This window comes from Bactrocera neohumeralis, chromosome 2 (genome assembly GCF_024586455.1).
Source record: "Bactrocera neohumeralis isolate Rockhampton chromosome 2, APGP_CSIRO_Bneo_wtdbg2-racon-allhic-juicebox.fasta_v2, whole genome shotgun sequence".
In the NCBI taxonomy this organism is placed as follows: domain Eukaryota; kingdom Metazoa; phylum Arthropoda; class Insecta; order Diptera; family Tephritidae; genus Bactrocera; species Bactrocera neohumeralis.
This window is the reverse complement of record NC_065919.1, coordinates 18,103,290-18,121,046: the sequence shown is the minus strand read 5'-3', so window position 1 is coordinate 18,121,046 and position 17,757 is coordinate 18,103,290. Positions and strand designations below refer to the sequence as shown.

Sequence of the window (17,757 nt, the reverse complement as noted above, 5' to 3'; positions counted from 1 at the left end):
ACCTTTTTTCGAATAGGTTCGCGCAAACGACGCGTAATACTCAAATATAATTCCTTGTTGACAGTCGAAAGAAATTCGGAGTGCACACAACTCGATAATCGAAGAAAACTATCAACATAACCTTGATTTGTGACAGTTTTCATGTGATTTTTTCGGCTTCGGCTCATCTTAGCCACGATATTCGGCCGATTGATCGTCTTTTTCCATGTCGTAAGCATAGATCAAGACTTATCGCCAGTAATAATACGTTTCATGACATCCTGGTTGTCGGAAAGGATTGTTTCACAGACGTTAACGAGACGCTGTTTTTTCGAAAAAATTTACATTAGGCCGATTTATCGTATATTTCCGCATCGAAAGCATAGATCCAAAACTTATCGCCAGTAATAATACGTTTCATGACAACCTGGTGGTCGGAAAGGATTGTTTCACAGACGTTAACGAGACGCTGTTTTTTCTTAGGCCCAAATGATCTTTCAAAACGGTTTTCAGTGATCCTTCCGATATTCCAATAATGCCAGTAAGATATCTGATTGTTAATAGTGGATTCTCAAGCAATAATTCCTTTATTTTATAGACGTGTTGATCACCTGTTGATGTTGATGGCCGTCCTGGACGTGGTACGTTATCAACGCGTTCTCGACCCTCTTTCTACCCATCAAAAACACTTGCTCGCGACAAACAATTATCACTGAAGGCACGTTTTCCAGCATTCTGAACGTGTCGGCACCAAAAATTTGATTCCGCACACAAAATTTAATGGAACTACACTCATCGTAAAAATCACCGAAAGCTCTTTATATACATACTTCAGAAAGGCAAATGTATACCAAACAGTAATGATTATTTTGATGTGACATTTATCACAGATGTCACTGACAGTCATACCAACTTAGCAAAAAAATATGTCGACGAATGGGTTTTCGCCCGAAATTTAAATTAAAAAGTCTTACTATTTTTTGCCCACAGTAGTGTAATATCAAAATTAAGTAAACGTATAATAAATATATGATATAGATATTATAGTCAAATGCCGAGAATGTGTAAAATCGATGCATGAATTAGCCCAGCTCTACATACAGTGTTATAAATATTGAGGTGACGTGATTTTGACAGCTCGTGGCGGCCATGTTTGTTTACAGCTTTTGTCAAATTTGGTCAGCGCGTAAGTAAGCCATTTCATCATGTCACATTTAACTTTGGCACAACGCTTGGAAATCGTTCGAGTTTATAACGCAAGTCCACGTTCTCCGAAAAATTCACAATTTCACATTTATCGAAAAATAATCTCATATGAAGTCCATTTCCGGCTTCATTGCTGCGTCAATAAACAAAATTGTCGCTACTGGGTTGAGTCAAGTCCTGTTGAGGTTCAGAAAAAGCAATTCCAGGTATTTGATGAAAACGACGCGGACGATCTATCTATCTTTATTTCAAACAAGACGGTGCGCCGCCTCATGTTTCACGTCTAAACATGAACACATTGCGTGCAAAATTTGGCGACTCGTTAATTTCCAGAAATCGCTCAGTCAAATAGCCACCAAGATCAAGCGATTTCATGCCTCTAGATTATTTTTTTTTCTTCCCAATGGCAGAGCAATCGATAGAAATTTTCGCCTAACGATTGTTCAATTATTGCACAAATTTTTATTATAAAGCTTTGTAGGTTTCTCCACATATTTCAAAGCAAAAATGCTTACAAATTGCGACAGTTATAAAGTTCGGCTGCAATCTAACGTCTCACATCCTTACACTAAAAATATAATTAGCATATATTCGTTATTAGCAAATCATTTCAAATTTTGCTTATGGTGTCAAAAACAGAAATTAACACTGAACGCATACATACATACATTTAAGTACGGTTATAATTGTTCAGTTATGCCTAACATATATTATCATAAAAAACGATGCCATTAACAATTTATGTAGTGAAAAATTGAACATTTTCGTTGCATGTCGCCCACGTTTTTTATTCGTAAGCAAATATGTACATATATTGGATGTATGTATGTCAGTAAGTAGGTAGTTCCCAATGAACACGTTCAATTAAATCGTTTAATTTGAGGTCAAAAGGTGGTATTTCACAACAATTGCTTGTGTGCAGAGATGATATGCGTAAATATGTAAAGGCAGCAAGCATGGGAAATAACAGTATACATATGTACAGAAATGGCGGAGGGCAAATACATCACTATAATTTTAATTTGCAACTTGCAATGCTACATACATACATATGTACATACAACATACAAATACACACTTGATCAAAGGTAAGGACTTATAGTGGTTTTTTGTCAAAGGGTTTGAAGCTTATCGTTTATTGAAGTGAATAAAATATTGATTTACCGGCGCACTGATTTTATTAAAGGCTTTGATTTCGTTTGCAAATATAGATTAACCACATAAATCCGCCTTCTTGCATATAATTTGAAAAAAGGAAACAAGAAGGAACGTTAATTTCGGTTGCGCCGAGGGTATAATACCCTACAGAAATGGCAAAAAATGTTCTATACAAGCATTTGATGCCGATCGTTCAGTTTGTATGGCAGCTATATGCTATAGTGGACTGGTCTGAACATTTTATGCGGAGATTATAGAATTAATTTGAATAATAACAGGTCAATTGAAGAGTCCCCGTAAAACCCTTTTTGGCGAAATTCTTTTTTTTTTTTTATTCAACATAGTTCCCTTCAGAGGTGATACATTGATTATAGCGACTCTTCAACTTTTCGATACCATTTTTTAGTACGATTGTTCTTTGCTTCAATACTATCTATTACCTCAGTTTCATCGATCAGCTTTTCATTCGCGACAATTTCTTTCCAGCAAGCACTTTTTTAAGATCTGAGAACAGGAAATAGGGCCTGATCTGGTGAATACGATTGATGCGGAAGCAATTCGAAGCCCAATTCGTTTTCTTATTCAATATAGTTCCGCAATACACTGATTATAGAATCCAAGTTTTCAATACCATTTTTGTAGTACGATTTGTCCTTTGCTTCAAAATAGGCCTCAGTCTCCGCGATCATCATTCGACAAAAATTGATTCCCAGCGAGCATTCTTTTGAATTCTGAGAAGAGAAAATAATTGCTGGAGGCCTGATCTGGTGAATACGGTTGATGTGGAAGCAATTCGAAGCCCAATTCAAGGAAATTGCCATCGTTTTCACTGATTTGTGACACGATGGATTGCCTTGGTGAAACAGCACTTTATTTTACTTTAAATGCGGCCGTTTTTCGGCGATTTCGTCCAGCAAACGGTCCAATAATGCTATGTAATAGTCACTGTTGATGGTCCTTCTCTTTTTAGGATATTCAATAAAAATTATACCATACGCATCTCAAAATGCAGACGCCATAACCTTGCTAGCCGACTGTTGCGTTCTTCGTAAATATTCGTGAATTATAGGATGTCCACATAGAGTTGATATTTTGGGAGTGCTTGCTATCTCGAACAAGTTCACTTTATGATGATCCCAAATAATTTTGTGATTTTGTTTATGTTTTCGTCGGTAACAACCTCTTTTGGGCGCCTACCGCCTTCTAATGATCCGACAGCTGCCAAATTTATATTTTTGAAGTTATGGCTAACAAAAAGTCATATGGACTTAATTCTAGTAGCGCCATCCATGTGACAGGAGGGTGACTTTTTCAATTTACCGGTCAAATAACAAATATTTCCGTATAAGAACTTGATTTTCATCGTTGTTTGTATGGCAGCTATATGCTATAATGTTCCGATTTCGGCGTTTTCGACAATTGTACAGCTTCTTACGGAGAAAAGGACGTTTGTAAATTTTCAGATCGATATCCAATAAACCTAGTGACTAATTCGTATATATACAGACAGATGGGCATGGCTAAATCGACTCAGCGAGTTACGTTGGTCTCCGCCGTTTCCTACGCAAACTTCTTGGCGAACTTAACATACCGTGTTCAGGGTATAAAAATATTAATTATGCAAGCATCAATACAAATGTTGATTTTTTCCTGCAGTGCAGAGTGGTGAAGCCAAGAATATAAAAAGTATGAATTTCTTTCTGCAATATTTTGAAAGATAATCGGTATTAAATATTTGATAAATTGCTACATATTAAAATAGCTGTAATCCGCTGAAGTTAATGAAATTAATTGGAGTTATTCACAAGAATATATTCCGCTAAAAAAGCCTTAGAATCAAAAGCCTTAACGACCAATAAAAAATAAAATTACATGTCTAGTTTTACACGAACTGTAAAAGTACGCACTTTTCTTAACTTAAAAGTTAAGACAATCAAGGTTTTGTCGTTAGGTGCACTTTAGTATATTAAACACATATTTTTTTTAACTTTAAATGCAAATTCCGCAAAAATCATAATCACAAAAACCACTATTCATGCATACCCAATTTAATTTGTTGATATTCTAAAGCCCAGCCCTATAGACAGTTCTAATCTCTTAAAGAATAAGAAGAGGAAGCTGAAGTTTATCTTAACATACTGACATTCATACATATTGCATATGTATGTACATATATCTATGTGTTCTTTATCTGTAGATCCTCCTCTATCAGTCCATACCAATTTTAACCCAGAATTCACCAACAGACTGTAGTCCCTGATTTCGTGTGAAGTTTACTACTTCTTTTTTTAGAAGATTCATCAGTGACTGTAGGTTGTTAAGATATGGTATATGATGGTTAGGAAGATTTTTTATATACAATATTTCAACCAAGGTCGGAATCACTGCAGCAGTAGATCACCTTTTTTTAGCGCCGTGGGAGATCTCTTTTAACTCGAAAAATACATATTTAATATTTTTTCATTTCACTATGTATTCTTAAACTATGTATAAATACGTATACTTAAAATAAGTATCTTTAATATAAAAGTATTGTTTTTTTTGTAATTCCCAAATATATGTAAGAGGCTATAGAATAAAATAACAATTAAAATAAGTGTATCTTTAATATAAAAGAAGTATTGTTTTTTTTTTGTAATTCCCAAAAATCTGGCAGACTTGGTGTGCCTCTTAAGAGGCTATAGAAGTCACAACAATATTGCGAGCCATAATTATCGATTCTATGAACGATTTCTAACCTCTGTTAATGTTAATTCAAAATTAATTGTAGGTAAAAATAATATTTATTCTCTTTTATTTTAACTACACTTTGGCTCCTTAGCTTAATTATTATTAAGTTATTAATTTTTTTCTTTCTAGTAATAAGTAAAGCACTTAAATAATACTATACATTAGTTGGAAGTTTTGGAGCAAACCAAAGCGCAACAATTTTTATGGCACATGCAAGAAAGGTTTTAGGTATTAAGTTACTGAAACGTTTTAACTACATCACTTCTACATTTAATCACACTTTTACCTTAACCGACACATCACTATTCGCCGTATCTATCAAAATAAGAAATACGCACCTACATATGTATGTAAATCACATTAACATTTTTTCATATATTACATATTATTTACACTTCACACGTCTTATTTGAATTTACACTCGAAATAATATTTAGAAATTAAATAAATATATATGTATGTACATACGTAGCTATTGTTACAACAGCCGAAAAGTTCAGAGGGCAAACACAAAATACCAAACACACATGCACAACACTTCCATTTGTTTTCATGTTTTGTTTTTTTACATGGCAATAACAGCACACTGCTAACGTCGAACGTCGACTGCGACTGTAGAATTACAACGGTCGCTATTCTAATCTGCACTCTATCGTAATGCAAGAAGCTGCCAAACCGCTTTCCGCACAAAATACACATGCACGCACACAGATATTTAATATTGTGCCTGTGTGTACCAAAACAAATTTACAATAATAAAACACACACACGTACAGAAGGCCACACACAAATTGTCATATGTAATTCACGTAAACATAATTTTATTCTTTCATTACTTCTTATTCTTCGTCTTCAGATTTCTCGCGGAGAATTTCTGTTGCGCTTTGTCTGCTGTTTCTGTGGTCATTTGCTGACGCGACGCTGCGTCACAGTTCAGCTTCCACTTTAAAAAAACCTGATTTGCTGTTATGTACTTGTATTCACTACTTCTACACACTGACATCACTTTCCATATGAAAGAGTTTCGGCGATATTTAATTTTTCATACATACCTGCATTCACATACATATGTGTGTATGTATTTGTATCTATAACTGTGTGTGATGTAGCTACGTATGTATATGTGTAATCCGTTTTAAATCCACCTTTTGACTTTTAATGAACTTATTTTTTTTTATTTCTACTTTCAAACTATTCTTAGTGAATTTAGTTTCACATTCGACAGTTATTTGACTTCACATCACTTCGTAGTTACTTAAAGCATCACTAAACCACTCTTCAAAAATTCTGATTGAATAAATAAATAGGAGGCGAAGACATGCACATACATATCTCTTGGTTGTTAGCAAATAAGATTAACACATACCTTTAATACAACTAACTTTAAACTTCTACGACAGCGTATAAGCAGCGAAATGCAGAATAAACCGCACGTAAAATACTACACATCTACGAATTGTGCTGCCGCTGCGTCTGTTAACACTAACCGCGATGCCGACGCTATTTCAGCTCTGTCGCTGTTCACTCGTAGAATTTCGCTCTTGCTGGTATTATTATTTACCACTGCAACGTTGTCGTTGACTTCGCAGTACACTTCACGTTCACGTTCTAAAATGCCGACACTTCACTCTAAACGACTAAACACTAGCGACGGCAGAACAAAAGCCAAGCCACAACTGCACCCGCACGAAAACACGTGTTAACTCTATGAGCGACGGCGTTTAACTGTTGGTGCATTTTCCTACAGCCCTAATCGTAGGCAACAGACTCGCTCGTACGTTTTGTGCTTGCATTGAACAGGGTTTTTGCGCGACTATAAAAAAGGTAGTATAAAAAAGGTACTTTTTAGTTGAACCACTTGGAAAATATATACATACATTATTAAAAAATGGCCGTGATAAACTATGATAAATTTTAGATAGCACTAAAAGGAAAGGTCATTTAGATAATTTATTTGTTAAATAAAAACAGTCACGAATATAAAATGTTCTTTCAATTTTGATAGCGGGTGCCCATCAGTACCGCCTAGCTCATCAATACATAATTTGCTCGTTTTTATTTTTAATGTATTCAATCTTCCATAATTTTTTCTAGATCTTATATTTTTGAATTGTTTAATTATGAGAAAAGTAGAAAATATAAATGCAATTTTCTGAAAAAAATTACTCGCCAACACTGTTGTGGCTGCTACATACATTTTCTCTTCAATTTACACTTTTTCTCTCTCTCTCTGAGAGAAGTATTAATTGTGGTCTTTCTTTTCTTGCTACTCAAAAGACGCTCTTTCGTGCCTCTCTACCTGTTGCATTTTGTTTATTTACCCATTTTACAATGTAGTGGTGCTGTAAGCAACTCCTTAGCGGCGACTTTATAGCGCAGACAAAATAATACAGTGATGCAATTCTTGATGTTAATTGAATAATTAAATTAATTCTTTAGACTTTTAGTTGCAATTTAAATACATTCATTCTGGTATTTTTATTATTCATGGTTCTATTTTATATAATCTGTATGTGAATTTCCCTAATATTTCCGTTTACCGCCTCAACAAGATTGCTTTGACGTGAATGTCTACTAAATAAGTTGACTAAGTAGCAAAGTAATAGTGGTATTATTGTAGAAAAAATTTATTAAAGATATAAATCTCGCTTAGATGCATGTTTAAATAAAATATAGATAGAACTGCTTGTACTGATTGTACAGCCAATTAAGAAAGCTGTAACTCCAAAACTGTTTAAGATATCGAATCAAATTTCTGGCGCCGAATCATTCAGAATGTTGGAAAAGGTATTCGGTGTTCATTGTTAATCACGAACAAGTGGTTTTGATTGGTTCAAACTATTCAAAGAGGGTCGAGAACGCGTTCACGGCGGCCATCAAAATCAACTGATAATCAACACGTCAATAAAATAAAGAAATTGGTGCTTGAGAATCGGCGATTAACAGTAAGAGATCTTACTGGCATCGCTGGAATATCGGAAGGATCAGTGAAAATCATTTTGAAAGATCATTTGAGCCTAAGAAAAGTGAAGGCACGATTATTTCCAAAATCACTAAATTTTTTCGAAAAATAGTGTTGCATTAACCTCTGTGAAACAATGCTTTCCGACTACCAGTATGTCATGAAACTTACTGTTAATGGCAATGAGTCTTGGATCTATGCTTACGATCCGGAAACATAGGAGAGGATCTATCGGCCGAATATGGTGGCAAAAGTGAGCCGAAGCCGAAAAAAACCACGTCAAATCAGGTCAAAAATCAAGATTAACAGTAACAGTTAACAGTTTTCTTCCATTATCGAGGTGTGGCGCGCTCCGAGTTCCAAAGAATGCTATTTGAGTGTTATGCGTCGTTTCTGCGAAGATATTCGTAAAAACAGGCCGTCATGATGGGCCGACAACTCTTGGTTTTTGCAGACCATAATACACTTTACTTTGAGGGGGATGACATATAGTATGTAGATATTTTGAAGAATTAGTTAAGTGGGAATTTTAAAATTATGAACAAAGTCTTACTATTTTTTGCCCATAGTAATATATTTATAAAAAAATAGGCACAAATGAAGTATACTGCCGTCTACATGCTAGCATATGCTGACAAGGTACAAAAATATTTCCGTTTTTGAAATAAAATGTGCTGATTTTTAATTATATTTGACCATAAAATGACGGCCAATGTTATATTCTTTTTTAATTCCATTGCGCCAATGACCGGTAAATAAATCTAAATCAGGCATCTAAATCAAGCTGTCGACATAGTATATCTAAATACCTGCAAGTCACAAGCACAACAATGCAAGATAAAGATAATAATAACAGAAAAATGGAAAAGCTGCAGCTCAACAAGCACACAAATTTAGATGTAATACATACATATGTATACAAATAAATTGTATGCAAATTGTTGATTTAACCTTTCATTTCATTTACAAAATCTCATCGCATTAAGTAATCGAATAAAATAATAAATTCATGTGACGCAGTTAGTGCAATAATCGCATATGAATGGCTGCAGAGTTTGCTATGCTTCTTCAAACATTACCAAAAACTGAGCATGAGTATGTCTATGTATGTATGTATGTATGCATGCCAATCAACGGCAAATATTCTATCAGCGCAATATGTGCAATCAATTGGGCACATATAGATTTACCGAGACGCACAGCTGGTAACCTACTAATGAAATATGCATATAAGTAAGTGTGTGCGTACATGTATACCCAGAAAGAAATGTAAAACCAAACGCTGACTATACATATACACACATACATTTACTTGTATGCTTATAAGTTGTCGCTAACGTCAATATTAATGTATATTTGTATGTTAGCTGGCATGTTAGACATATTTAATATTTATATACCATAGATATGTATGTGTATGTTTGTTTGTGTGCTTATATGTGAAAATGCAAACTCGCCAGCTCCTGCTCATTTGCTCATCAGCACGCGTAATTTGTAGGCACACAACGAATCACGAACACACACTCGCCTACACTTGTAGTCATTGAGTACGTACAGGGCGTATGAGTTACGTGCTGCTACTCGAAATGTCATTAGAGGGTAGCGATCGAAAGTGTGTGGCAGCAGGTGTGAACAATGCGGTTATAGCGTATAACACTTTGTGCAAATGTATTTCATATCGAGTAGTTATGTTTCGTAGTGCATGTGTATGTGTGTGCGTATTATGCCTACAATTACACATACATATGAAGTGTGGACACGCTGACATCCTGTTGCGCTGCACACAAGTGTAGTTTATTTTTACAATAATTGCGCTGACAATGCAGCTTGAGGAATATTATCACCGTCAGCTTCTGGAATATTTTACATATATAGCCCAATTTCTTTTGCTTTTGCCACTTATTTGCCACTTCAACGACTGTTCTAGATTTCATGAACATACATATATGAAAATCGTAATTTAGACACTAACAAATATAGATATGTTAAAATTTAATGTAAAAGTTTAATAAAGACTCTTTGTATCACTCTTTATCGTTTAGCACGAGAACGCAACTAACTGGGTTAGTGTATGGGGTATTCCATACCAAATAGACCACTTTTGAACCCGACAACTTAAATTTTGCTGAAACTTATCCATCCTTTTCTACCCTTTAAAAAACATTTTTGAGAATTTTTTCAAAATTTTTTGTCCAACTTCCACTAATCTCAGAGTGGGCCGATTTTTTTATATTTTTTTCATTTTTGAAAATTTGACAATTTTTTTAAATAAAAAAAATTAAAAAATCGTGTAGTTTTTCGAAAAAATCATTCAAAAACAAAAATTTAAAAATAGGCCAATTTTTTATATTTTTTTCAAAAAAATTTGACAATTTTTTTAAATAAATAAAAAAAAATATAAAAAAAAAAAATCGGCCCACTCCGGGATTAGCAGGGATAGTTGTCAAATTAATTGAAGTTTTTTTTGAGGAAAAAAAAATGGCGAACTTTCAAAAAAATGGCGAACTTCCAAAAAATGACGATTTTACTTAAAAAAAAACCGATTATTTTATATAATTGACCGTGTTAAATTTTTTCCGTGTAGTTTTTCGAAAAGTTCATTCAAAAACAAAAATTTAAAAAAAAGGTCCCCAAAAGTCAATTTTTACAAAAGTTATGGCTATTTGAAAATAAAAAAGCCTTTTTTTTGAAAAATTCATAACTTTTTTTGAAGTTGGACAAAAAATTTTGAAAAAATTTTCAAAAATGTTTTTCAAAGGGTAGAAAAGGATGGAAAAGTTTCAGCAAAATTTAAAGGGGCCGGGTTCAAAAGTGGTCGATTTGCTGTGGAATACCCCATATACAAATTTTCACTTCGGCTGCACCGTAGCTGTAGTACCTTTGAGCGTTGCATAACTTATGGCGTAAAAGCATATAAACAGAGCTTTGTCTTTATTTTGTCCAATTAGTTTGTATGACAGCTATACCCTATAGTGGTCCGATCGGAACAGTTTCTTCAGAGATTGTGCCCTTATCTTGGGCAATAATGTATGTCAAAATTGATGAAGATAACTCCAAAAATGATAAAGTTGTCCATACAAGCAAGTGGTTAAGATCGTTTAGTTTGCACGTATATCGTATAGTATTCCTATATCGGTGGTTGCGACAAATAAACAGTCCTTGGGGGGAAAAACCTTGTGCAATATTATAAAACGACATCTCAAAAACGGTGGGACGAATTTACAGCTCTACACGCTGATCATTTATAGCGCCTGAGATGCTTCTTTCAGAGCATATACTTTGTTAAGGGTATAAGAATAATAATAATATTTATGGACTAGCTGAACTCCTTTCCCGCTGTATCGATTAGTGTGTGTATATATCCTCCTTTTTCCTTTTAATGACGATAAATGGCTCAAGGAGCGATTTTTGAAGTGGATATTAGAGTTCCTTAAGGGGCTATACCAGTGTGACACTTTCAAAAAAAATTGTCGATAGTGTATATTTTCAATAATATCCTGTGAAATCGGCAAGGTCGTATCTTGAATTTGAGTTTTTGGATGGCAGCGTTCTAAAGAGCAACCGCTTGCAGGTAAAAACATATACATATATGTATTTTTTCTTAAAATATACATATGTAGCTGAAAATATACCTTATTACCTCCAAAGAAGTTCGAAACATTCAATCAAATACTTTCTTTAAAAAAAAATTCACGAAAATCGCCTAATTTTTTCTGAGTTACACTGGTACAGCCCCGTAAGATAGATAAGATATACATACATAGCTGAAAATATACCTTATTATGTTCCAAGAAGTTCGATATTTTCAATCGCGTACTTTCTCTTAAAAATAAATTTACGAAAATCGCCTAATTTTTTATGAGTTACACTGGTACAGCCCCGTAAGAAAAAGTCAAACTGGCGAGTATTTTGCATGAGCGATAAGATTTTCACATTATTTTATTTCTTTTTTGACTTCTACTCAATATTTTCGTTGAGAAAAATTCGAATTATTTGCTGTCAATTGCTAATACAAGTATGAAGGGTCTCACATGTAAAGTGAGTGGACTCCTAAGATATACAAGTAGTGTGGGCCCCAAACTCTCTGCACTATTAACATTTTTATTTTACTTTATGTTATTATTGAATAAGCAGAGATAGAATATATGAGGCAAGTTTTATAAGAGCTCCCGGCAATTTCAAAAAAAGTCAGCATCTTCGACCTTCATTTGTGTAATCGTAAAAATCGCAAAGATAAACTTTGAGCGTCGTAAACAAACAGCTGCAAAACACACACTAATTGACACATACATATAGGGACCAAACTTATCACGAACATAAAAAAGGTTGTATCAAACTAGGAAACAATTTTTATATTCTTACAACATGTTGCTACAGACTATAATAGTTTTGTTCAGCGTTTGTTTTTAACACCCAAAACTAATCAAGTTAGATATAGGGTTATATTATAGGTTAAATGATCAGGAGGGTTCCTTGGCTAAAAAGTAAGGATGAGGAATGAAACACTTATGGTTAGAAAATTTTTAAAAAGTGGGCGTGGCCACGCCCATTAGTAAGTTTTATGTATATATCTCCCAAACCATTCAAGCTATATCAACCAAATTTTCACAGGATATGTCATTTAGACACTTCTTGCGACAGCATGAAAATAGGTGATATCGGATGATAGCCACGCCCACTCTCTATATAACGGTATTGTTAGAAAATACTAAAAGTACGATAAATCAATAACTAAATACGATTGAGATATTTAATTTAACATCCAAGATGGTAAGAGAGGAGTAAGTATCAAGACGAGCGATGGGCGTGACACCGTCCACATTTAAAAGAATATACACTTTTCGGCACCTTCTATACCCAATTAAACCTAATTTGGCATATGTATAATATGCAGTGTTTGTCCGGAAAGTAATATGACTGAGTCAATTGCATGCTGCTTGAATCCCCTCTGTCGTCTCAAAATGCTTGCCTTTCTGGTCGTCAGTGTGCACTTTTGGGAACATCGCGAAGCACAATTAAACGAATACATAGTAGACGGTCTGAGTTCAAAACTTTGCGCACACGAGTCACATTGTCGGTGTTTGTCGAAGTCGCAGGTCTCCCAGCACGGTGTTCATCAGCGACCTTTTCCCGGTCCTCCAAAAAGGCCTGGTGCACCGAAACACACCATTTATTGCTAAAGCAACATATGTATATATAATTGTCTCAAAAATGGATTGCATAAGAAAAATACTTCTCTCAGCACCCATAAACCTAACATAAAGATTTTCGAACTTCCAGTGTACTTCATATCGCATATCCGGCAAATGTGATAGTTTTATATAAAATTTTGGAAACAGCTATGTACAAGTATTTCGCCGGCTTTGCACCTTGAAAGAGTATAAAATGTTCCGTTACACCCGAACTTAGCCCTTCCCTACTTGTTGGTCGATTCGTTGTTCAGGTGCAGTTTAAATTAACCGAACCGTGTCAAATTTGGTCTTGATAATTGATCACAATGATACAGATACCGAAGAATGTGACACATACCGAGTAGCCTTGACAACACATTTAATTTTAATAAGAATATATGAGAATATTGTGCACCAAACACTTTACATAAAAGAAATGCAATCCTTCCTGCCTTTACCACTGGCACAGTAATCATATTTCCATATTGTCACACAGTCTTTCGCAGCAGCAACCAAACAGATGCAGACAGAAAAAAGCATAAAAAGCGAAATCCAAAATGGGCATTAACGCTGTAGCCAAGGGAATTAAGAATGGCTCATCAAAAGCAGTAAAGTGTGACATTAACTATCTTAGAGCGGCGTCACGAATGCTGGCAAGACGGCTCGCCGGAATTGCGTAAAACGACGCAGAAAAGTAGAGAGACTAGCAGACGCACAGCATGAAAATTAGGCGAAGAAAAAGGCGAATACAGCAGAAACGAGCGTATAGTTGCAGAGAGCACTTGGCACAGTAGTTGGTTGAGACTTTTGGGAAGCGTACTTAATTGCTTAAAAGCAGACAATGGCGACTAGAATTTTCTTTATAGGCGACTGTAATTGAAAAGCAGTCACCAGCCGTTGGCTAGATGGAAAGACAATATTATAATTCAAATACTAAGAACTGGAAAAACAGCACAGCTCTCAGGAGTAGTGGAACAAAGCAGGGAATTCCAGTGCTTTAGTAAATTTGTGATGCTTTGCATGCATCATTATTTATTGCATTAAATAATGCAAGATTTATTGAAAACGAAAAAGGCATGATAGTGGCAAATACGCCTTTTGCTATAACATAGAATTTAATTCGAGGTTATTCGCTGCCTCAAATTCGAGAAGTTTAATATTCTCTTTTACTAAATTAGATCCCATTTTTAAAGTTGTTTGTAATACCTAAAACTGGGCGCCATTCAATTGGGAATGGTCAGAAACGATTGTTTTACATGTGGCGCAAACAGCTCACGACTTCCGGTTCTAGACCAAGTATCCTCTGGGTAGCCAAAGAGTATCCGTTTGAAGGCGATCTAAAGTGAGAAGGCGAAACATTCCCTCCTCATTAAATGGGAAGGTGCCGATGCCCAGCTGGTTGATGTCCTCATTAGAGTGAAGGCTGACATCACCGTCGTCCAAGAAGTGCGATGAACGAGACAAGTACTGAGACGAGTAGAACCTTGTGGCATTTATTACAGTGGCCATATAAAGAAGCACAAATTCGGTGTGGGATTCGTGGTGGGAGAGAAACTCCGTCCATCTCCCGCAGAACCTTTCTCTCGAAAACTTGTAACGTCGACTCATCAGATGTTGTCATCGTCCATGGCTTTGCGGATTGGCCACGGCATATATCGCTGACATTTATATAATTTAGCTCATGTTGTCCGAATGGATGGCAACACTCCAGTTCTAAAAGTATTCGACGCAGTACCCACCGGGGAAGGAGAGTTAAGGGAAGACCTCAACTTCGTTGGAAAGACCAGGTGAAGAAAGACCTGGCTTCTTTGGAATACCCAATTAGCGCCAATCAGCGAGAAGGAAGAACGACTGGCGTGCTGTTGCAAACTCGGCTCTAACCGCGTAAGCGTTGTCTACTCCAATAAAGAAGAAGAAGAAGTCACCCTAGGTACAAAAATCTGTTTCGAAATCAAACCCACAATATATTTTACTACAGAGGCCACATCAGCAAGTGTTAGACTTTGACATTTCCGATCAGCCAACGGCATCACTTCCGGAACTAAATTTCGTTACTACAATGTTTCCAGCAACTTAAGTACGAAAAAATTCACCCAAATTAAGTGTGTCACATACACACATACACAGTATAAATGGGCAAAACCCAGAAAAGCATTATCTTCGTCTAAAGCGAAGCTTTTATACCCTTCACAGTATAAAATTATTATTATAAAAACCTGATTTTGATCGTTGAGTTTGTATGACAGCTATATAGTCTATATACTATAGTAGTCTGAATAATTTTTTCCGAGATCGTAACGTTGCCTTGAATAATAATCCGTGCCGAATCTCCTGAAGATAACTCGTCGAAAAAATATTTTTCCTGCAAGGACTTGAGTTTGATCGTTCAATTTGTATCGCAGTTATATGCTATCGCGGAGATTGTACCGTTGCCTTGGATAGTAACCCCTATCAAATTTCATGAAGCCACCTCATCAAAAGAAAATGTTTTCCCTACAGGGACTTGTGTTTGATCGGACAGTTTATATGTCAATTATATATGCTATAGTGATCTGATATCAGCGGCTCCAACAAATGAGCAACTGCTTTGAAAGAAAAGTACGTGTGCGAAACTTCAGATCCATACCTAAAAAACTTAGAGGCTAGTTAGCGTATATATAGACAAACGAGCATGGCTAAACCGACTCAGCTCGTCGCTTTGGTCCCCAACATTTCCTTCTGGGCATTATAATCTTCTGGCAAACTTAATATAATTTGTAAAGGGTATAAAAGGGTATCAACGATATATCGATACCTATTAAAGCATCATAATTTTTTTGAACTCTTTCAATTTGATTACAAACCACAGATGACGCAACGATGAGGTTTCTACTTTTACGATCCATAAGCGACAACTCGATTTAATGGCGCCAACACGCACAACTGAAGAATGATGTGAACGCAAAAAATCGCACCAGCTACAACAACAAAAAACAGCAAGTGAGTGTATTACTTTTGAAACCCGACCAATTTGCTGCCGTTTAACATTTACTAACTACTGCTGTTGAAAGCCGCTACATATTCCCCCAACATACACCCACGCACCCAGCGGTATAGTCATCCAGAGACAGAGGCACACTCATATTCATAGCCCACATATGCTTTTTACTTATGGTACTACTAATATATTACCCCACTTTCGACTTTTATTTGCTCTTGTTTTCGGGTATATCATGAGCTTTTGCTGGAATGGAAAATACGCGCGCCAATTCACATGTGCCGGAACACGAAACCATGGGGGGAAACGAACCCGTTAAATTTGCATGAAAATCAAATTTGCTGAAAAAATTCCTGGTGAGTGCAGAATATTCGTAGAACGTTTCTCAAAAAAAAAAAAACGGGAACAGTTGGAAAAAAATTGTATAACTGTAGATGAAATTGGGTTGGAAACCGTACAAAAATAAGCCAAACTCCGTGACAAAGCGAGCATAAAAGCGCGTGGTCGCAGATAAAATTCTGTGCAATTTTCCACATCGTAAAGCGGCTTGGCAGTCAATGCACTAAGGTGGGGAATATCTACGTAAATGTAGCGTTACTTTTACTTCCTCGTGGTTTCAGCGGAAGTTTGATTTTGATTGAAGTTAAATGATCAAAATTACATACATATAAGCATTAACATTTTACTTCAGATACATTTATGTGTATGTATTGAATTATAATTAATTTGTATATAACAGCGAATTATAGTTTGTAGTACTTAATCTCTTGCTGTAACCACGCTATTTAGGTTAGGTTAGGTTAGGTTAATCTGCTAAGCCAATAAGCCACTCATAGACCAGTTTGGTCCTTCGTGATACCTGATGGAGTTTAGTTGCTAGGTCCAAGAGGAGTAGTCATCCTTCAGGATGCCAGCGCTTGACGCGATTTTTTTTTAATGTGAAGATACATTTAGATTCTGTGGTCTCATAATCGATACCACCTCCAGTGTTTCATACCGTGTGGATCCCAGTTTCTTACAGTGTAATCTTTTTTAAAAGCCTGCTTAAAATAAATTCAGTATTTTTGCATTGAATTGAATATTTTATTTCGCATAGTTAGAATTATCCATTTTAAAATAAAATAAAACCAACAAGGCGACAACTTATCGTGCGACTTCTTCAACCAGCTTCTGGAGAAAATAGTTCGAGCTGCAGAACTAAATAGAGAAGGTACCAACTACTATAAGAGTGTACAGCTGCTGGCATATGCCGATGATATTGATATCATCGTTGTTGACAGTCATAACTTTGAAGTTGTCTTGATCATTTCGTGTATTTAGGAACCAGTATAAACACCACCAACAATGTCAGCCTGGAAATCCAACGCACGATTGCTCTTGCCAACAGGTGCTACTTCGGACTGAGTAGGCAATTGAAAAGTAAAGTCCTATCTCGACGAACAAAAGCCAAACTCTATAAGTCGCTCATAATTCCCGTCCTGCTATATGGTGCAGAGGCTTGGACGATGACAGCAACCGATGAGTCGACGTTACGAGTTTTCGAGAGAAAAGTTCTGCGAAAGATTTATGGTCCT

At 35.7% G+C, this 17,757-nt stretch overlaps 1 protein-coding gene across 3 annotated transcripts in view; it reads right to left on the bottom strand.

The window, feature by feature from the left end:
* LOC126751018 (cadherin-87A) overlaps nucleotides 1–6,799 on the bottom strand; it is a 192,550-nt gene extending 185,751 nt beyond the window's left edge. For 2 of the 3 annotated variants that reach the window (XM_050460911.1, XM_050460913.1), the window contains exon 1: nucleotides 6,440–6,799. The gene's annotated coding sequence lies outside the window, so the exon portion shown is untranslated. Of the gene's footprint in view, nucleotides 1–6,125; nucleotides 6,393–6,439 lie in introns of those variants that run through there. The other variant, XM_050460912.1, reaches the window with a different exon arrangement.
* Between the last annotated feature and the right edge of the window lie 10,958 nt (nucleotides 6,800–17,757).